Source organism: Mastigoproctus giganteus, chromosome 14 (assembly GCF_048544385.1).
Source record: "Mastigoproctus giganteus isolate SK-2022 chromosome 14, ASM4854438v1, whole genome shotgun sequence".
Lineage (NCBI taxonomy): Eukaryota > Metazoa > Arthropoda > Arachnida > Uropygi > Thelyphonidae > Mastigoproctus > Mastigoproctus giganteus.
Window position 1 is genome coordinate 74,517,018 of NC_143588.1, and position 17,773 is coordinate 74,534,790.

Consider the following 17,773-nt stretch of genomic DNA (forward strand, 5'->3'; position numbering starts at 1 on the left):
CATTAGTTTAGCTCACAACGGCACTGAATATATCTTGTTAATAAATCGGTCTAATTCTTCTGACAGCAAATTTGCACCACTATTCAAAGGTAGAGGGAAAAAAATTTTAATTTTACGAATTATTTTTACTTTTGAATGTTTCAAACTTTTTGAGAAATAAATTCTTGCATTTTCCTCTGACATTTAGCCAAATAAAATCCTTCGGAAGGCCACTTTGAATCTGATCTCTCGATATTCATTTGATGCAAGAATGGCCATGATGAAGCTAACGACATTTTACTGAAACATTTACTGAAATAATACTTTCTCTACTTATGTGTATATAATACGCCAAAAAATTACAATAAAATACTAGACATATTTCACAGTTCACAATATCCGCTTAAATCCATTTCTGGATTTAATATGATATTGTGAATTGAAACCATATTCGACAGTTAAGCTACCAATCGAAATACATTCTAATCTACAAGAGTTTAATAGCCACGATGCATATTAGGATAATGCATGCTTTTTTTTTTAATAATCACTGCATTGGGCTACTACATTAAATAATACAAATCGTGTGTAGGCGGTAGTGATTTTTATGGGCTTTTGTCACTGCGGATGAATTAGATGGTTTCAGGGAAGGGATGCACGGTTTTTCATCCCAAGAAAAACAGACAAACCGATTATAGAATACACCCCTCGCAGCTTAGTTGCATTAGCTCAAAAACAAACGACTTCTCCCTGTCCCCATGATCTTAAAAGAACAGGTGTATCTGTATTCATTACCAAATATTTTTTAGTTTTGGGCATATTCTTCAATATACGAATATCCTTCATCCAGACCCCGCTACCTACATAAACGTTTGGTCCTAGATACCAGATCTTACTAAAAGATTTTCTTTGCTAACATCTCACCAGATCATTACTCCAATAATAATAAATGGCGTGTTTTATCCAACCAGTGCGAGCAATCTGTTAATTAAATTACCAGAATGAAGATGTAAAATTCAACGTGACAGGGCATTTGGAAGAATTCCAACTATTTTTCTTATGGGTGACTTACGATAGAGTGAAAACATTCGACGTCACTCTGAGCGTTTATTCAGACTCTCAAGGCCAGTACAAGACCTAAAAAGAACTAAAAGAAAGTCGCTTTGTAAGCAAGTATGGTACCACAAAATGTTCGATATTGCATGACCGAGGTATGAATTCTATTGGCTGAAGAAAGATAAGAGGTGTCTGCTGGGGTGTAAAGCATGGCTTGCGCCTTAATATTGGATAAATATTCGTCAGCTATATCTTCGGAGCGTGCTTAGGCTTAAAGATGGATTTCAGTGGAGAAGTTTTCTCATATCAAATATTCTTTAGGCCAAAATATGACGTCCTGTGGAGAAAGAATTTTATAGTAAATAACCAAGTAGCGTTACTATCTGAATCTATTTCTGCGAAGCGTGAAAGCTGTCCAGTTGGGGGATGTAAATGACCGACATTCAGTTATTTTTATGGGCGCATATTTCTGAATAATATCTAAACACAAAAATCAAAATGCGAAACAACAAAATCAAACTTTTCCTCAAGACCAAATCATAGAAATATCTAAGATGTTGAAACATGCATCTTATAGATAAGCTTTCCGATGAAAGCTTCTCTACAAGTATTATAAAGATAAATAGTTTCATAAGTTTTATTAAAGCATAATCAGCAGTTCCTTTCTATAAACTTAACAGTGCATATCATATGGTTCATTCGGAAGAAGAAATGTCATTTTAACTATTCATCTTTAAAGTTATGCTTTAAAGTGCTATAACCATGTTAATAACGATTATGACGTATTTATGACTGTTGAATAATAACATTTTAAAATTTCACCCTGGATCTTTTTGCATGTGAATTCGCAATATATTATAGTTTACTATGAATTATGCTATCCCCCTCCTCCAGATCCTGAAAAGAAGTAACTTTTGTCTTTAAAGTTGAGTAAAGCTAGAGACATCTTTCTCCTCGGATTATGAAAACAATAATGAAAAAGTATGATACATGAAAAAAGAAACAAAAACGGGACCTAATGGGAAAAGCGAAAAAAAAGAGATAAAGTAAAGCAGAAAAAATAAATAATTAGCAGTTGATGGAAAATTGATAATCCTTCTAAATATTTTTCTCATTTGGGCGAAACTATATCCATTAGAGTGCTCAAATTATCGAACCTAATTAATGCTCTTTGATTCCTACCCTTAATTGTATTTAGAAATTTAAATACAATTCTTTGTAGTGTTGAGGTTTTATAGGCTTATCCTACTTTTCCACTGGAAACGTCTTTGAGGCCGAATAACGAAATTTCAAGAAGTAGTTATGATGTTTACCTGGTATTAGGAGTTTACACGACGTAATAAATATTCATGAAGAGAAGTATCATAGGGGTTAGTTATAGGAAGGCGAAAGCTCCTGCAAAGCTATTTTTCCTTGACGTAAGTACTATTTTCTTGTTTTGAGCGAAGCTCAGCTAAAAATCAGGACAAAAAACTTTAATCAAACCACCTGTGGCTAATGAGATTATCACCTGCCTGCCAATTCTCCTTGAATTACGTCAGTTGCCAAGACAGAAAGCCTTGCAATAAAGTGTAAACGTGTGCTCGGATATTAAAAATAACTCATCTAATAGTCTTGCAATTAGAAGTTGCAAGACTATTAGATGCACAAACTCGTTGAGAATAGGCCCGTTTTAAACCTTGACTTACAAATGTAGTCGGAATGAATTTGGATTTCTTTTCGCTTCTTATAGAGTATTAAGTAAGTATCGAGGCTACTAAGACATGAGGCGTCAGTTTGTTGTTTGTAGTTGTGTTCTAATCTCAGCCTCAAGTGAAAAAAAATGGATTTCTAACTTAAGGCTGTAGTTAAACGGTCTCAAGAAGAAGTGTAAGATTTGCTACTGAGAGTTATTCCAGTTTTTCTGCCCACACACCTGCAAACAGGCCTAGCATATCTGTGTGTTGATGATGATGATTTTAATTTTATTGGTGCAAAAACGACTGAGGTGATACTGCGTGTCAGTTTGCCGGTTTCCAGAATGAAAATTCCGGCCTTCACTTAAGGTCTGCTCATTAACGCTTCCTATTATTTCGACGGCAACTATTCTGCTTCGGTCTAACAACAGAGTCAAATTCAAACCTTTCAATATGCGTGTGGGAAGTGATGTAACCACTTAACCCCCACGGAAAAGTGGGGTTAGCATTTCCACAGCAGAAACTTGATGCACCGTGGCCGATTTAGAACATCAGTACTATCCAGTGTACCACCCGCGAGAGCTCTCTTACGAGGAACTAATATTCCAGAACACTAAATGTTTGCAGATATTGTGCTTTCATTGTGAACGATCGGTGATAACCAGGTCCAATATATTTAATAATTAAAAATTCATCTTCGAATATTTAATATGGATTACTTTTAATATAGGAATTACACATGGTACGCAGCGAGTAACTTCAACATACCAACGGTTTTCGAAATGGAATCGTTAGAAGCGATTATCAAGCGAATTAAATCTTTTCACTAAAATTAGAATTAAACAGAATAGTATGAAAAATTATATCGTTATCGACAATATTGTAAACTGGAAACTTGTGAACATTTCTCCGGTTTAAAAAAAATATATGTATTGTAGTAAAAAGATACAGTTCTTCAAATGGTAAAAGAGAAGTTTGAGAAGGGAGACCTGGACGGCTGCACAATTTAGTGGTTTTATACGAGGAATTGTGTAATTCCTCGGCACGCAGCGTGTAACTTCAACATATCAAGTAGTATTAGCCAATTTAGTTACTTTGCCTCACAAAACAACCTCTTAGAGAGTAAGAATAGTCAAAGGATTTTTTCCTAGTAGCGTGATGCTTTGTGCATGTTATTGTATTGCTTATTATCTCTTATTATAACAGTGTTGCCTTTTCTTACAGTTCCTCTTTCAGTAGCTTCTATTCTCACAGTTAAGCTTTAAAGCTTCTCTCATTAAAAAACAAAAGAAATGTAATATATTCGTCTGATGGAATGAAGAAACTTCGTTTGTTCCTTACGTTGGACGAACATCAACACACAATTCTTGAGGTTAATGCTACGGAAAGAAAGTATAGTTCTCTCCCTGCATTCAAGGAAAGTGTTGTTCTCATACCTTTGTGCGGAGATATACTAGGACTTCCCCTAAAGTTGCAGTAATGGAAACAAACCACGTAATTAGCAACAGTTTAACTCTTCGAAAAACGGCAGAATGTGTATAGGAAGAAAAAATAATCAACATTGAAAGTGCTCTTAACTAACAGCTTGAAGTCTAGACTACTGCTAACCTTTAAATATTAGCAAAACTACAAATAAAACTTTAGATCCGCAGTTTCCTATTTATACACAGGATATTTTACACGTGTTTTTTAACACGAAAACCATGGTCATCAAAAACAAGACGCAGGTAATATAAGAATATTCCTTCAATTTACTTATAAGATTAGGCTTAACATTTATATCCCTAATATATTCATGTTTAAACTATCAGCAAAGCGACTATTGATGTCTCTGTTTGGATTTTATTCCGCTTTTTTATACTTCACTGGTTTCTGTTATATGATGCATCAGTAGCAGATGATTTCGAAGTTATACCAAATACTTGACTGGTAATTATAGAAGATTAATGATTAATCAAGTGAGGGATACTGGCATGTGATGCTTTATGAGTGTTTCCTATGCTAAGACGTAATCTGTGCCCTTTCTAGGATTTTATTCTTTTAATTTTCAGTATTTTCAGGCTGTGATTCCGCAAATTTCCCGTTTTTTTTATTATTATTGATTTTTTATTTAATTCGTACAATATGTCCGTTTTAGATATTGGAATTTAGAGGTCGAAATGGATGAAAAGTTCAGCTTTAAAGAAATATCTACACATCCAAATGAAAATCTACCTTATTTTTATTCAACAGTCAGAAATATTCTACTGATACCCTTAACTGTTCAACTTAGCGTCACTGATTTTATCAGACATCACCGGGACAAGCTGATATTCAGACTTTCGTTTAGGTCAGACCTTACCGGTATCTTCTGCGGTTCCTGATATTTTTATCATATTAATATAAAGTTCTAACCTTTCACTTCATTTTGTTTTATTATTTAACGTTACTAATTCTGTCCTTTAATTATGAGGCAATCTTCCCTTTTCTAAAATTCAATAAGCATTTCGTCAGCATATTAGCTAATACTCCGAATGTGATGCGATTACTATACCATTTATAGAGAAAATTCTTGTGATTCTACTTTCTAGAAGTCACGGTGTTTAAATAATTAATGTGAACGGTCTTTATCATCCTAAATTAAGACTCCAAATCGTGATTTTATGTAGGATATTTAGGCTCCATCTGCCTGAAGATATTCTGAAGCAATAAATAAAAACAAGAAAGTTATTCATAAGTAGTCTCAGTTCGATAAGCATTACCAATGCGCAATTACATCACTAATTTAAATACAAAACATTGCAGGATTTATCCCAGAATTTTTAAACCACTTAGAAAGCTGAAAAAACAAAAATTGTTTTTTTTTTTTTTTTTTTTTTTACAAACTAAACTGAAAAAAAATTTAGGAGTTTAATTTTTTTGCGATTTATTTTAAGCAGCAGAAAGACATTCTAAAGATGCTAAGAGAGTAGTAGCGTTTACATTATAAATTCAATGCCGAAAGCAGTAACGTAATGAACTAGATTTCGATATATATTTTTAGAATTGTAAAATATATCGAGATCTCAAAAGTTCCAGCCTCCTCTGACAGTAACGAGGAGAAGAATCTTAAACTCTTAAAAATATAAAACAAAATACTCAAGATCAGCTTCATTTCATGACACTTCATTTATTAACAGCACGTTATTTGTAATTAATTTTAATTGCTGTCTGTCTATTATATTTTATAGTCTTATCAGGATTTTGAATGGCAGCATTAGGAATTAAACTGTTTTTCATTTAGTAAAATGTCCTTGTAATATTAATCATAAAGTGTTTTAATAGCCAGACATTTATCATTCTAAAAAGATATAAATTAGAGGGGAAAATCAATAATATTACAGTTTATATATTTTCATCTTACCATCCAAATTAACTATCACGATGATTATTTTGTAGCAACAAGAAAGGTGAAGTAAAGAACACGGTGAGAGATGAGGAGCTCTCAGTAAAGATGCAATAGAAAGTTTAATAAATTCTAAGCACATTACCAGAGAAGATGCTAGCGGTCAGGTTACATACGGGCATTTCTAACGATCGAGGAGCTATTCCAATTTATTAGCATAAGAAAAAGAGTCGGAGAAAGGATGGATGAGAGATTGGAATATACAAATGGGGGGAAAGCAGAACTCAGTTGATTGTAAAAAAAAAAAGTAGAGCATGTTTAGAGTGATAAGGACGGAAGAATAAACAGGATAAAGTATAATGATGTTTGAAACAAATATGGAATAATATTGGAATATGATTAAAATACTGGCACACGTGAGGCAGTAAAAAACCTCAATCTCTTTTCTGAAAGAAAAAAAAACTAAATGGGAAAGTTTTAGCATCGGCACCTTGTGAGACACTTTACATAGATTACAAGGAAACAGGGATTAAAAAAAAAACTTGATAGAGACAAGGAATTGGGGTGAAAAATAATGGGAAGCGAAAAACGCAAAGAACTGGCTACTACAAACAAAAGACTTCGGTGTGATGGAACATTCTCAGACTCTACAGATAGGAATTATTTATTTTTCATCAATTTCCAACGGCACACATGATAAAAGAAAATTTAAAAATAACATTTTAATCAAAACTTTTTCAAACATTTAATGCAAACATTTCATCTTCACTAAAAACATTTTTTCTGAATAAAACGAAACTGGGATATAACAGTGAAATTTTATATTGGTTTTAGTTTTTTAATTGTTCTGTAAAATTGCATAAATATATCTTTGATAATTTAAAATGTAATGTTTAACGTAAGTCCAAATCATGATCTCCATCTAATGCACTTCTCAAGGAACTTGAGAACGCAAGAGTGATACGTTTTAGAAAGAGGTTTGAGCTGACACTGTTATTTTTTGTGCTAGGAGAGATTTTGGAGATATTGGTGAACTGCTCAAAATAATAATTAACCTTGAAGTACATTTATTGACCCCATAGACCTAGTAGAAGTTGTTACTAGAACATAGAGTTATCAAACAAAAAGTATTTTGGCAGCATACAATATGGATTATTACTAGTGTCTGAAATCTGAAGATCACTGTGTAACCATAAATAACTGTTGACGCTGACAAAGTCCTTAAAGAGCATTCATGATACCACGATACAGTATTCTACTGGAAAATTAAAATATATACAGGGCGATCCAAAAAAGACGTAGTTTCAAGATGTTCATGAAACTCTTAACTACGCATATTACAGTATTTTCTCAACATCGGAGATAGATAGATAGCTAGCTACAAAAAGGACCCGACAGAATGAAAGTAAATTTATAAGTGGTTTTCCCTTTTGAAAACAAAGGTTGCATGAAAGTGCGGTGCACTTCTTCACTTTCATGTGGACGTGCAAGAGTATCTCAGTTAGACACCACTGCCTTAGCAATAGATGGTACGAGGTACCAAAGATGGCATGTGATTCTCGTGCCTTCCCCTCCACCAGATCTCCTTTATGTAGAACTATTTAAAGGATGCCGTGTTTGTTCGCGCTGTCACTGCCAACAGAGATTCCTTAACTGAAACGTAGGATCACTGAAGCAACGACATCAATTATCACCAAAATACTGGAAAAGATCTAGGAAGAAATGGACTATCAAAGGGAATGTCTGCTGTGTGTGTGTGATTTGTGGGACTCATATCGAGGATCTGCAGTTCATACTATACTTTCGGAGATACTACGTCCATATGTGCATGTCTTAAAAATAATAAATGTCATTTGAATTTTAATAATTTTTCAAACTTTAGTTCTTTCTGAATCACGGTATATTTCATATCTTCTTAAATACAATGAAAAATCCCATTTTTAAAAACTGTCTACACATCGGTATTTATAAAAGTTGAATAGTCGAAGTTTAAAATCCAAATTTAATGCCAGAGTTAATGATTTGTCGAAAGTTAGCCGGAATTATATAGCCGGATGAATACTTTTTCAACTAAATTCAAAGAACAGGAAATGCTATTTATTAAATTGACATTTAAAAGTAATGCGTTTAATCATATGCTTGAATCAACTTTACAGATAATCTCTGAGAGCGTAACTATTGAAACATCTTGTATAGTTTTAGATAGGGATGTAATAAAAGACGGAAAGACACTCCAATCGATATATATTAAGTATGCATAGCTTACTGTAGGTGACCAATCTTATAATTGATGCTTTACAGGTTTTAATGAACTCCGTTGTTCATCACAGTAAAAGGAAGGTTTAATTTTATCACCGTACAATGCTATTCTAATAATGTCACGTATTTTATAGTGAAATTATTTTTATTTAATATATCTGATAAACAGAGTGGTGAAAAATATTCTTAAAGAGAAAGGAGAAAATATTTTTAAAAAGTCTGAATATATATAAAATGGAGGAATGAAAAGGTGCTATATTTGCGTTGTTTTTTTTTAAAACCGAAACTACTGGTATTTCTAGCACTATTCAAATTCTAATTTATTCCTTGAATTATGAAATGTTATGAGAAACGGAAGAGGACAGTACCATTCATATTTATTCATCATCTATTTTTATTTAAAACCTTTTATATTTGTTAACTGCATCAGGCATTGTACTAGTGACGTTTATAATGTTTTATGCATTATTATCTGCGCATCTTAGACATGAATATTTCAAATCACTTTGAAATGCAATCCATGATTCAGAGAACTAGTAAAATTAAATAAAATACACTAAATCAAGAGAGTGGACTGAAATTACATTCACAAAGATTAAATATTAAAAATACAGGATTTTTATGACAAATGGGAGAAATTAGCAACCATAGCTGTAAATAATGAAAGCAAGATGAATAAAGTATACCGTGAACTAAATTCAAATAAAGTTGAGAGAGAAAGACTAGATAGCAATTATCGCCTATCTATAAATCTCAAGAGTCGCATGAATTTATTCAAATTTCGGGCAATTAGTACGAATCAAAATAAATCATATAGAATTGCAAATCACCTAAGGTGCCAACATGAACAAATGGAACCAATCAAAATATGGTGAAAGAGAAATAAAACTTTTGATATATTTTGAGCTATCAAAATTAAGATTACTAAATTATTACTCACTTCTAGATTCCGAAAAAGTATTTATAAGTAAGTGTACACTAAACATACAATAACCTCCTTCTAGTCAGTGCGCATGCGTACTTGTATGGAGCATGTGCAGAAGTTTAATATTTCCATGCTTTATTGTTTTGACGGGATATTTCACTGTATTTCAGAAAAACAGAAATCATCCAAAACAAAGAAATTGTTCCACTAGTCAAAGATAATCTGCGAATTTCTAGAACTCTCAGTTAAGATAACTCTATATTTTAATTGAAACGGCAACCAGTAGCAGCATATTAACTACAGGACTATTTATTCAATTCTTTAATGGTCACAGTCTAGCAAGTTATTTTGACGCAAACGAACAGTGAAATAAAATATTCCCAGAACTTCCACTGCATGCTTAGATGCTTCTAAATATTTATTTAGCTTCAGTCGAATAAATTTAACGACACGTAAAACAATCATGCCAGACTGTATGTGCCGTTTATTCATTAAACCACAGAAATCTCTGTCGACTAAAGATAATTTAAATGAACTTGAGCCTCGATCGAATTCTCTCTTTACGCTTCTCTAAACCCAAATAGGAATGATTCAAATTTCGGGTTGCTGTATGCAACGTGCACGCTATTCTCCAATAATCGTTATACTTAAATACACGAGCTTACACCCAACATCCGGTTTAGCAGCGACAACGATGCCCGTCACAGCTGTGGCTGCTCCCAAGCATGCATCATATTCTCATCACTTGAGTGTTTTCTATCAGTATCCAAGTGGTCTTGTTTTCTTCGAATGCAAGCCATTTATACTCCGCAGTTTTCTTGATAAATTTAAGAAACACGAAATAATCAAGTAGGTCCGTACGGATGATATCAATAAAATAATCATTCTCAAAGCAAATCACGAGTGTAATTCACTCCTCCTCGAATTTTGTTCACTGCACAGCATGTCTGTTCAACAGATGAAGCACATTCAGCTTGTGCGTTGCTGTTTGTAACTGGATAGCACAACATATGGCAGCCTAACAGAATACAGAAAAGGCTTACCTCTCTACGTATGACTCCTGTACCTGTTGTTCTACTCCGTCAGCTTTCAACAAGTGTGACGCTCGGCAAATGCTTGCCGTAAGATGCTCGTAGGCTCTCGCCGAATTTTCGAAGGTAGGTGTGAGAAAGAGAGCACTCAACGCCTTTGTAAAGTGATACGGACGAGAAGAACTAAGCTGGTGTAAGCTAACTGTCGTAAGAGGAAGGCAAAGACTTGAATTGAGAAGATGTAAGAAACGGCAACAGCCTTCCAAGTCCACTCAGCTTATACATGGCTGCTGTCGGCTGTGGCCATGACTACAGAGAGCGGGGAGAAACAGCAGCGGCAGCGGCGGCGACGACGCGCAATCCAGTGCTTGTCATCCACAATGCCCTACTACAACACACATGCCTGAGAGATACTTGCATTTCGTCCGTGCTGGTCACGTGAGCCTCCCGTTGCTCGGGCAACGGAATCCTTGAAACAGCACTAGACTAAGCTGTCTCAAGCACGTCCAGCGACGACGAATGCTCTGGTATAAAGCGTTTGTGCCGCTTTAATCTCCCAAAAATCTATGAAGCACGCTTTGACTATTAGCATAAATAAATTATAGATTGGCATAAAGTACAAATTGGCATAACCAAACACATTTTTATCCTGGGCAACAACGGGTATCAAGAAGCACAGAGAAAATATCTTTAATAGAAGGTCATCATTTGGGGATAAAAAGATCGATTAAATGAACGGCTAAAACCAGAGAGGTTAAAGTTCTTTTCATTCATTCCATAAACCTCAATCTGTACAATATAAACCCCTGTAAATGTACATTCTCTGCATAACACTACTGTAAAACGGTAAAGTATATCTAGCAGGTAGTGCAGTATTCCTTAGTATGCAAATACATGCATGATGGTTTGGTACGTGTCTGCTATATGTCACATTGCATAAGTAATGCTTGGAATGTAGGACAACGGGAAGACACTGTTAAGTGACAACTACTTAAATAGTATTTCCCTTTCCTGCTGTGTTCAGGATAAATGAGCCTTGGAAAGAATAAAATATCATTCTCAGACAGCTACTTTTTGTATAAAGTAACTAGTTCCTGATTGACATATATGCACGCATTTGGATAATAGGTAAATTCAACTCAGACTGCTGTTATTATACATTCACAGTGTGAACTTTAGTTCAGTAAAATTATTTTTAATTAAATAATTTTATATAGAGCCTATACAGGCTGTATTTTTGATATACTATAATTACATCAGTGGAGCTCACTGCGTGAGATGCTTACAGATGAATAACAGTATGAGACAAATTAAGCATGAGAGTAAGAATAACAGTATGAGACAAATTAAGCATGAGAGTAAGAATAACAGTATGAGACAAATTAAGCATGAGAGTAAGAATAACAGTATGAGACAAATTAAGCATGAGAGTAAGAATAACAGTATGAGACAAAATAAAGTAACAGTATAAGTATCTTATCCTATATTTAAATGAACAATACAAAAGAAATAGATTAAATAAAATATTAATTAAAGGATGACAATTAAAAAAAAAAGGAAATTAAAACTTTGCATTTGAGAAAGCTTAAAAGCGATTTTGTGAAAGAACTAATAAATTCCAACTGCGACCAGTTTACAATATCATTTCCTAAGAAAATTGAATATGAATATCATAACTACAATATCTAAGATTTAAATACAATCTTCTTGAACCATTCAAAATCATTCTGTATTTATAACATGTTTATAAATATGAGATGAATCCATTTTTAATTGTGACTTGTTTAAAAAGCATATTTAAGATATGTGAAGAAATATGTAGGGAGAGGATCAGGATCAGTATCAGTATGGGGGATATGAAGACGATCTCATATAATTAAATCTGTGGAAATATGTGCAGAATATGAGATGATTAAAAATAGACACAGAATACAGTAGTGATGTAATTATTTTATACTTTGTTTAGATGAAAGAAAAACAAAAAATACGATATTAACAGATAAGTAACCATAAAAAGGTAATCCCATTATACACAAAATTTTCCTTTTGTTTTTTATAAAGAAAAATTAGAAACGAATCGATAAACCACGGAAAAAAAAAACTGAAAGCAAAAATAAGGCGATGTATATGCAGGAAAAGAGACGGGAATCAAAAATTTTAAGCAACCATTAAAAGAGAAAATAGGAGAAATTGCTTGATAAGAGAAAAAAACACGATGAAAGCATTTCTTAAATGCTTTCATCATGAAAAAAAAATGTGAAAAAAAAAATATAAAAAATAACTAAATGTGGCAAAATGTAATGAAAATTTTGTTTTATTTTATATAAAATGAGTGCGATTTATTTTAATTTTCCTTAAAACATTTATAATGTGTTAATATAAATGAAAACAGAAATACTATCCACTATTTGTTTCTCAGAGTTGATAAACATTTGTCATATTTAATACTTTCTTATATGATCTGATCTCTCCAGCAAATTTATCCTTTCCTTATTTTGTCTTTTAATTTAGACTATTTGCCTTAAAGGTGACGGATCGATTAGATCGGTAAATTAACCAATTATGAAGATTCTATATATGTGGCGCCTTAGAATAGACAAGACATTAATTAACGAAGAGAACGCAAACTGTAGTGTGAGATGTACGAGAGGGGGGGAGTGTTTCAAAAACATTTTTATTCACCGAGAAGTAGTTGTGATAGAACGTTGAAACAAACACCATTTATTGCACTTTTTCAACATAGTCACCAGACAAAATGACCCATTTTTGCCACCTCTCAATACACACAAGGCAGTTTGTAGAAGTCCTCTCATCGAGAACTTTCATGTGCACATTGTGCCCTTACCTTACCAGATCTTAGAATGAAGACACTTTACTCATATGCAACTGTTGATGGACGATGTTCTTCACATACCCTACACTAGTTTGGAGCTCTGCAGCTAGTTCTTTGAAGCTAATACGACGATCTTCCATGATTAATGCCTCAATTTTTGCAACATTGTCTTCTGTTACAGCAGTTGCTGTAAGTCTTCGGATTTCTTCATCATGTACTGAGGTTTTCCACGTTTGAAATTGTTTATACCAATATGCAACAACACTGTAACCTAGGAAGCCTTCTCCATAAACAACGACCATTTCTTCGTGGATTGTTTTGGGTGTTTCTTCTTGCAGAAAGAGGAATCGAATCACTGATTTGTATTCCACTTTATCCATTGTGACACTTCATTTCATTCAGCGCTGCAAAGAAAAGAAATGAATTGTCAGATCGAAACCAAAATACGTGTGATTGCTAGAGCGATTTCAAAGCATCAAACAAAAGAAATTTCATCTTTCTATCACAGCTACTTCTGGGTGAATATAAATCTTTTTTGAACCTCCGTATATCTGGGCACACAAAATTACAACTAATCAACTCATAGTACCAACTTTACTATTCAGTGTACAAATTTATACAAACTATTTGCATATCTTGCAACAGAACAAAAAGTAATATTGACCTCTGCCCATGCAGTGTGTTGCTCTCTCAAATACTGCTGCAGTATACTAATAATCACTCTAGTGCGTGTACAGATATATATGATGTCTAAATGAATATAATTTCAAATTCCCTTCTGCTGAAAACTGAGAATGTTTACTGTCTTACAGTTATTCAGAGTTTAATTATACCAATTATTAGTCATCCATTATATCAACTAATTTAATTAAATTTAAATAGAACCACTTTAATCCAACAGCTGTTCCCTATTCTTTTCTCTAGGGATGAAAATATTTGTCTTGTAGCAAATTATAAGACAGTACCTTAATTATCCCTGTCATTATATAGTTTTTCTGAAATCGCTTATACAAACAAAAATATGGAAATGGAAACAATGTACTGTTTTCGTAAAATGTCCTAAAAAGAATTGGACATTCAAAAGTAAAACTTTTAAACCCATTAGCTGCATGTGGTGGTGGGGATATATCCCATTATTTTAATAATATGAATTATGAGTGGGAATGGCATGTAAAATATACAAGTACATAAAAGGAAATAAAACATTTTTGCTATTGAAAAATGTTTTCCAGGTTTTCTCTAAGAATAATTTCTCTAACAATATATTTCAGTTCTTGTTTTGTGTTTTAAGCAACAAGGTAGCTAAGGTCTGTATTTGCGGTTATTCTATAGTTGGCTTGCCTGTTTATTGAATGAAAACCTATTTTCAAGTAGATAAAACACCACAACCCTCCGACTAACTTATTCATCGCGTGAAAACCCCATAAAAATTCATCCTTTCCTTCTAGACAGGATTCGAACCTAGACCTTTCATACACCCAGAGAAGAACGGTAATTGTAACCACGAGGAATAAACATATTTTAACTTCATATACTCCAGACCTTTTACATGAGCAACAAATTATTTAAATATATTTTTATACCTCTCTGTTGCTACGCTAACCGGAAGAGAATACACATTTGGAAATATTAGTCGAGCATTGAAATCATCAATATGCAGCAATGGTATGAGGAACTCCATAAAGGGAAAAAAACTCCCTTTAAGAACGCAAGGAATTATTCATAAAATTACATATGAGAAATTATAATAATAAATATAAAGTTATTTAATAAAATGAATTATTTTAGAAAATATTAAATTAAATCGCAATTACTTTTTAAATATACACTTTAATCACAAAATCGACTACCTTATGCTGTCCCATTCATCCGACCCACAAATTTATCCGGCTTAAATTATATGAGTATTAATTTATAAAAAATATAGATCCATTGATTCAACCTTTTTGTCAGGCAGTATCCTTTTGATTAACCGATAAAACAAATATTAATTCGTTACTTATTAAGTAGGGAAACAAAAACATAAAAATAATTAATATCATAATTATCAAATAACACGCTTAAAATCTTTTATATTATACTCAAGGAGCGATTATTAAAACCTTGCCACTTGATGTTTACATGTTGGGTAGTCATGGCATGAGATTTATCTAGGTTTTTTTTTTTTTTTTTCTTGGGGGGAGGGACAGATACATAAGGAATATTTGATACAAATGTCTAGACGAATATTCTTAAAAAGGTCTTGAAACTTTGAAAAGGATCAGAGGTACTATTTCAAATTTTTCACAACGTTTCGGTAAAGGAGAGGTACTGGGGCTAGAGAATCGGAATGGGCCCTCAAACCTTCCCTAGGGACGAACAAAATATACGGTGAAACTGGTATCGATCTAACTTTCCCTTCTCGAGTAGTGTCCGAAACATAATTTCATTTATATTAGGAACTGAATGCTGCCGAATCGGAAGTGATTCTGAAACCTCTCCAGGGACAAAGAGAACATACCCTGAATATCTCTTGTCGATCACACTTTTCATTATATGTAATGCCAGACATCTGAAATACACCTCCATTTATTTATAGATATAACTTGAAATTCTATGAAAAAAAAATTTGTTCCAATTTTAATTAAATTTCGGATAGTTCGACGAATTTTTATAAAAGACAAAACTATGAAATTTTATGAAAATCCCTACGCTGGAGGTTGAGTTGTTACATGCAGACAGACCAAGTGAAAACAATACGCACTTTATGCATTTGCGAAAACACGCCTAAAAGCTATGGAATTGAAAATATGGTGGAATGAAAACCGATTAATTTAACTGTTTTAATTAAAAATTAAATTAATTAAACGCTATATAGATTTTGTTGTGCCAGTCATACCATTTCTGGAAAAACAGATTTAGTGTACTCAAATCCTTCATTTTCAGCAATGATTATAAAAAATCGTAAATATTATTGTGCCCATTCTGCCCTTCAAAAAAAATTGACAGTTTTATTGAAAGTATCTTGAAGAAACGAGGTTGCCAAGGGACATGTACAGAACGAAAATCCATCTTTGAAACTCTGATGACGTCATGCAAACCCTGGATGTTACATCGCTGCATTATAGAACGCGTGGAAATTCAAAATATATCCCTGAAACCACTTTACGAGTACACAGGAGAAATCTCCTCCTTACGGTAATCATTATCTTCTCTACCTACTACCTGCAGTCACGCTGTAACCTTGAAAGAGGAGGGCGTGTTAACAAATCCTTTTGTCCATAATTATTAGTCAATTCTAGGTCACGCACTGAGTGAAACGCATGCAACTCATGACGTACTGTTTCTCGCGTTTTTCTGCCCTATAATTGACTTCACCATACACTTACGTCTTTCACTACAGCAGTGTGGTCAACAAAAATGACAAGCCGGATTTTTGAAATCATTACTCATCTCTGAGGTAGGGTATACCTTATGTGCCATGGTATGCGAAGAACTTTAATCGATTTAAACATTTCAAATTTAAAATGTAGTCTACACCATGGTAAAAACCCTTTCATATTGTTTATTTTTCCACAGTTAATAGGGGGAAAATGTTAATTTTGTTCTATAATTCACCTATCGGAACTAGAGTGTGTAGGCAAGTCCCCATGGTTGCCATGGTGACTTCAGGTAATACATAACACGTTGAGTATGCGCTACCTTTCTCGGCTCTACAAATTAAAAAAATAAAAACAAATTGCTAAAAGACTTCTAAGCGTAATAGCTGACTTCAGGCCTTCGGTGGCTTCGTACCCCCCATTGTTACGTCATCATATCGCGTGACGTATACAAGCTGACAGCTAGTGCGGGCGAGATGGCGCTTGTTAAAGAAATTGAAACATTTTTCGGCTTATTATGTGGCATAGAATTTATTTGCTGTTAACTTGAGAGCTATGACATTAATTTTGGGAAACTAATTTCACTAATATTTTAGGTAACTGCTTACAGTGATCCTTGGTTCTTTATTTATTATTTTTTTTAAAAGAATACAGAGATGTCAAAATAAATACTAGCTATGATGCTTCTAATTACTGCCTTTCATAAATCTTGCCTAAGTAATAAATCTAAGAAAACAGCTGCTTCTGTTGTTGCTAGTGTAGCTATTAAAATATGAAATTTGCAGCTGCTGCGGTAACAATAATTTTCACAGTCAACTGAGGTAAAAATTATGAAACAGATATGATGGATGAGTGTTCAGTTAAACGCTCACTTTGGGGACAATAAATTTGTATGTCAAAAGGGTAGCCTGCCCTGAGTGGCATTAATTCTATAGGAGTAAGAAATATGAGATAAGACAAGCTTAACGTTCTCTTATGATTTCAAGGCTTGAGTAGCAAATAATTATAAATCTTTTTTTTTCTCCTATAGATCGGTATATGCATATAATAAGAGAGGTGTTTAGGAAAGCTCGAGAATAAGTTTTATAAAGTAACTAATTCAAGGAGTCGCTATAGATCTTTTCAGTATGGAGGAGGCTGAGGTCTGTTGCAACTTGTTTTCCTTTTTAATGAAGCTGTTTATAATGAAATAAGAACAATATTTAGTAGAAGGAAAAAATGTCGTTTTTTATTGTAAACATTCCTTTGAAATAATTGTAACGTTTATCTTTCAATTGTATTTTGCAATTAT

At 33.3% G+C, this 17,773-nt stretch overlaps 1 protein-coding gene across 11 annotated transcripts in view; it reads right to left on the bottom strand.

The window, feature by feature from the left end:
- The window catches only part of LOC150075249 (CUGBP Elav-like family member 4), a 701,656-nt gene that overhangs the window by 365,820 nt on the left and 318,063 nt on the right, over positions 1 to 17,773 (bottom strand). For 2 of the 11 annotated variants that reach the window (XM_090389139.1, XM_090389135.1), the window contains exon 1: positions 10,303 to 10,617. The exons of the other annotated variants lie outside the window; for them this stretch is intronic. The gene's annotated coding sequence lies outside the window, so the exon portion shown is untranslated. Of the gene's footprint in view, positions 1 to 10,302; positions 10,618 to 17,773 lie in introns of those variants that run through there. 11 annotated transcript variants of the gene reach the window in all.